At 49.6% G+C, this 5,477-nt stretch overlaps 1 non-coding gene across 1 annotated transcript; it reads left to right on the top strand.

Moving 5' to 3' along the window:
- The first annotated feature begins 2,135 nt into the window (after positions 1-2,135).
- Positions 2,136-2,208, top strand: TRNAK-UUU (transfer RNA lysine (anticodon UUU)). The gene has a single exon. It is a non-coding gene; the product is annotated as a tRNA-Lys (tRNA).
- Positions 2,209-5,477: the final 3,269 nt, after the last annotated feature.

Here is a 5,477-nt window from a genome sequence, read left to right on the forward strand (position 1 = left end):
TGGGTATGAAAATCCTGGCGAGCGCACTCATTGTTACAGAAATCAAATGGCTCAACAGCCACTAATGAGGCAGACAAGAAGCCTCACTCACCCTCTGAGGATTTGAAGGCAAGAAGAGAAGAAGGAGCGCGTTACATTATTCATGTGCCTTGTTCGAGTTTCAAATCCTTGCAAGTCGCAGCAAAGGGGGATTTGGGAAGTGCTGGTGACCTGCTCTGCATGGAGAGGGGGCACAGAAAGTCCTGTTCCCTAACTGAGAACTCCTTGCAAATGCAGCTCCCACCCAGGCAGGGCTCCCTGCCCTGGGATGTGCTTGGAAATGCCCCAGAGATGCTCCGGGAATGCCCCAGGGATGTCCCGGGATGGGGAGGATTTACCCCATGATTGCTGGGCACTGCCCACCCACAGGACCTGACCTCCCTGCAAACTGTTTAAAACACTCCATATTCTGCTAAAACAGGTGCAAAACTCGTTTAGATTTCTTTTAAAAATTCTTTTAGTGCAAAATTCTTTTAGGGGAAGAAAGGGAAAACCTGGGAGAACAGTTTATCTGAGGAGGAGACGTGCAGGTAGGGGTGAGGTGCACAGTGCAGCTGTTGACCAAGTATTAAGAGCTAATAAACAGATTCTGGGAGTTCTTCTGCATTTTGTAATTATGACTCGCCCATAAAACCCTCCTGGCCAACATTATCTCAGCCAGCTTTATGAGTGCTCACGAAGTTAATGCAGAGCTGTAAATCCGCAGCAGGTCATGGGAGTGAGAGCAGAGGAAGTGTCTGTAAATCTGGAGGAATTGCTCCAGTTTGTTTGTTTAATAAAATCCTGGCCCATGAGGAGCTGCGGGTTCCTTTTGGGGCCGTGTGTCCACCCATCCCTGCCTGGCAGGGATGTGAGGGACTCTGTGTCTGTCTGTCCATTGGATGTATCCCGTTCTCTGCATCCAAAGCATCCTTTGAGTCTGGATTCAGTATTTAAAACCGTGTTCCCTCACTGTCACCATCCACGGCCACCACCCAGTGCCACCAAGGTGCCCATCTGTGCCACTCACCCCTGGCAGAGCTGCTGTGCAACAGAGAGTGTTGGGAGCATTGGGACTGTTCTTGAGCACAGCCAAGGCAGAGTTAAACTCTTTCCTCACACCTCTCCGGGTCAGCATATATTTGCTTGGATTTTACATTGGAATTTGAAATCCACAGCCACAAGGAAACATTTATTTTCTTGCCCTTCAATGATCAAACAAGTGGCGCCGAGGCACAAGGAAGCGGAGTTTCCATTAGGAGAACTGTTTTCTTTTTGCTGTAAAATATCAAATATTTTGACATTTCCATCAGACTTTCCTTTGTATCAAAGCTGCAATGGCAGAACAATCTCAAGGCATTTAGACTTCAGAGGTTTGTGCCTTTCTGAGCATTCCCTCCTTTACAAGGGGACACTTCTGAAGGGACGTGTGATTTCTCTCTCAGAGACCAAAGGAAAGGTAATAAAAACAAGAGCCCTGTGAGGGCTCCAGGGAAGTGGCTGTGAGCTGATCCCCTCTCAGGAGCTGCAGTGTCCCAGAGGGTGGGTGAGCTCCTGGACATCGGGTCATCATCATCATCATCATCATCATCATTATCACACCCACCCCATGGCCACAGGATGGTGTCACTGAGAGACAGGATCCATCTCACCGCCCCAGAGTGGCTGGAGAGGGAAAGCAGCTGCTTCTCTCTGAAGCAAAGCTCTTGCCCAGGTCCTGTCCCAGCCTGACCAGGGACAGATCCATTTTTAGAGAGTCACAGAACCGTTAAAGCTGAAAGAGACCTCCAATAGTGCCATGCCAATGTGGTCAAGGGCCACCTTCACTCGTTGTTTGAGCATCTCCAGGGGTGGTGACTCCATCACTTCCCTGGGGACCCTGTTTGTGGCACGTCAGAGCAAAGTCACCCCCAAATGCTGCTGGGGGCACCCTGTGTGTCCCTGCTGCCCCAGGTGGGTCCCCTTGTAGGGCTGTGTGACTAACACCATTCCTTCTCTCTGCTTGAACCAAAAAGAGCCTGCAATCCCTGGCATTTCAGGAGTGACCTGCACCCTTCAGTGAGGGAGGAGATTGCAGATTTGTCCCTGGCTGTGCTGCCTGCACCTGTCCTGGGGCAGCCTGGCGAGCTCAGTTGGTAGAGCATGAGACTCTTAATCTCAGGGCCATGGGTTTGGGCCCCATGTTGGGTGCCAGCTGTAAAGGCTGATATCTCTGGGGCCTTCAGGTCTGATCCAGCTAGCTCTGAACAGCTCTTGCCCCTCGCAGCATTTACAAGGAAAAAAGTAAAAGACTTGAGGCGCTCTTCTCCTCGGAACCAAAAATCCCACAGCTTTATTGTGGAATTACTCCAGGGGGTCCAAGATGGGAAAAGAGCAAAGGAGAAGTAGAGGGTGAGGGTCCAGTCCCAGGAGATTTTAAGCCCAGGGAAATGGGGGGTGGAGGACAGGGACCACAGCCAGTGGGATGCAAGTGAGGAGGGAGCGAGGGGAGGAGTAAACCTGGAAGAGACCACCACCATGGGGCTTTGGGGGAAAAGGGGAGAATGGGAAAAACCATGTGATCAGTCCAAATTACCAAACACCCAGTGCAAAAACAACGACTGAATAAACCATTTAGTGCAATGCAACACGGGCAGCCTGCCCTGCTCATGGGTGCCCTGCTGTCCCCACGGCCATGTGGGACCTGGAGGGACCTGCAGCACATCTGCAGCCCCTGTGAGCAGCCACAGCTGGCAGGGCACATCCCAAAGGGAATTGGGCCAGGGATGACCAGCAGGCACAGGTCTGAGGGGTCAGCAGGAGCCAATTCCCATGGAGGATCATACTGCCACCAGCCCAGCTCGGTCCTACACAGACTGGGAGCAAAGCAGGAGCAAATCCTGGAGCCCCTGCAGGCAAGATTTTCCATGTGCTTCCTGCATGTAAATGACTTCCAGAGTAAAACTGCTTTGAAGTTGCTGTTTATCTCGCTCTGATAACAATCTGCTTAATTTCTTGTGTCAAAGTAATTAGAGTGTAATTATTTTTATTTATTTTTTTAGTGTTAACAGGTACTAGAATTGCTGCAGGGCTCCAGAGGAGCTGGGGGAATCCTGCTCCTCCACTTCCAGCCCTTCTTCTCTGCTTGCTGCCTTCATCCTCCTCTCCCTCCCAGTCCCCTGCTTGTTCTCTGAGTGTTTGGACTTCTTTTCCCTCTCCTATTTGTGCCTGACTTCAGTTTCTCCTTTTCTGTTTGTTTTCTCTAGACATCAATTTTTCATGCTGGGGAGCCGAGGATAATTAATTAATGATTCATAGGAATGCTGTGGCTATAATATAATGAGGGGATGGTTCATAACCTGTTGCAGAGGCAGTTACCAGTAATTTCAGAATAATTAAGAGATGGTTTTAGCACATTTCAAAAGCCCTTCTAGAATCAAGGAGATAGGCAAATTTATTTCTCTCAAAACACTCAGGGACACCCCTTGGTGGCACAGGCAGCATTTCCAAGCTCCTGCTGTGGGCCATGGGCTGGGGAGGATCCCATCCTGGAGACCCTCTGGCTTCAAGTCCCCTCTTTGAAACTCCTTCTCTCCCACATCTTCCCCACCCAAACCAAGCAGACTTTTCCCCTTTTTCCCCCCTTTTATTTTTATTTTTAGTACCACAAGGTGTTACAACCAGCCTTCCTATTAGAGGCTAGACATATTCAGAGCCTTAATGATAGATTAAATACCAAATACCTTAACATTTGAAAAATGACATTTATTATACAGAGTTGTAAATAGAGGGAAAAATGACAATAGAACACAGTGTAGATCTTACACAAACTGCACCGGCTCTGTGTAATGACTATGATAATGTCAGTGCTAACAAGCAGATAATTGGCATCACTGAGATAATTTTTGGCACCTTATGCAGAGGGGAAACTGCTCTGCATAATTATTTTACCTAGGAATATTCTTCATTTAACAGGTCCATTTGCATAGCAGTTGGAACTTTTTAAGCTGTAAGGGTGTTTAACATGTTGATTTGTTTTATCCACAAAACAACTGTTTATTCATGAGAACTGGCACCTGAGGACTTTTGTAATGAGGCCACAGTGACCCAGTTGGAAGCACCAGCCTTTTATTGGATTTATGGGTCCAGGTGGAAGCAGGATCAGCCAACCTCTCACAAACACCTCCCAGGCTTTTATAGACATTGCAATACTGAGTCATTCTCTGTAGTAAAACTTTACTTCTTCAGTGACAGAAGTTGATCACTCCAGTGTTTCCCTGCTGGTGCAGACACTGCTGTGGGGCTGCAGCTCCCTGTGTTCTCAGGACAGTGACACAAAACCAGGAGAATCCTCCTCAAGCTCCCAAAGCCCAGCAAACCGTGCACATCCCTGCCTGCAATCAGGCAGGGGGTGTGATAAAACATGGAGAGGGGGGTAAAAGATCCAAAACTGATGCAGGAATTGCGCTGGGATGGGGTGAGGGTTGTCAGAGCAGAGTTCAGTGCTGCTCTCAGCCCCAGATCTCAGCACAGGTCAGGCTGAGGAGCTCTCAGGGTCAGCCAATGACCCTGCAAGCCTGTGCCAAGTGGTCTGGAAAAGGAAAAGAAGCAGTCTGGAAAAGGAAAAGCTGCTGGACACCAGCCTTGGACTCCCATGGCAGGCAGGTCCCTGGCCAAGGACCAGGTGTGTTCAGGCTCCAAGGCTCAGAGCATCCCACATCCATCTGCCTGTGCTGCCCTGGCTGGAGGGAGCCTCCTGTCCTTGCCAGATCCGAGCTGACCAGGGCACTGCTTGTCCCATCCCAAGAACATTTCCAAAGCAGGGAATGATTTCTGGGTGTTCTGTACTCAAACCTCAGCGTATTTATCCCTCAGCAGGAATCACAGCAGCTCTGCCAGGGAAAAACTGAAATTCCCCCCAGCTTTCACTGATGCTCCCTTGGCTTCTCCAGCTCTGTTTCTGCACGTGCTGGAGGAGCCTCCCAAAGCCCAGTTGGAGCCTCTGCCTTTGCAGAGTCCCAGCCTGGGATTCCCCACCCATGCAGCCTGCAGGAGAGCAGCTGCTGCCCCTAAACCTCCCCTCCCACAGCCTTTCACCTGCTCCACCTCAAGGAAAACTTAAATTTGCTATCAGGTTATCCTTGAACCTGCAGATATCAATTTCCCTGTGAAAAAGCCAGTGGTGTGACTCATTTGACCATGTATTAGCCTTGTCCAGATGTGTGCAGGTGTGTGCCCAGATGTGTGTAGGTCCATGCCCAGATGTGTGTAGGTCCATGCCCATGGGCACAGCTGCCTCTGCTCCTCTGCAAACTCAGGGGCCAGCAGTTTTCAGCTCAGCCAACTGTTTTAAGGTTAAATCTCATTTTTTTCCCAAAGAAGGCTGTTTGCTTCAGTGAAGGCAGGTCTGTAACATTTCCAGTGAGATGTTGAACTTCTGCCTGTGTTTTGATGAGCTATCCCTGAGCTTCACTCTGGCA

This window comes from Agelaius phoeniceus, chromosome 18, assembly GCF_051311805.1.
Source record: "Agelaius phoeniceus isolate bAgePho1 chromosome 18, bAgePho1.hap1, whole genome shotgun sequence".
Lineage (NCBI taxonomy): Eukaryota > Metazoa > Chordata > Aves > Passeriformes > Icteridae > Agelaius > Agelaius phoeniceus.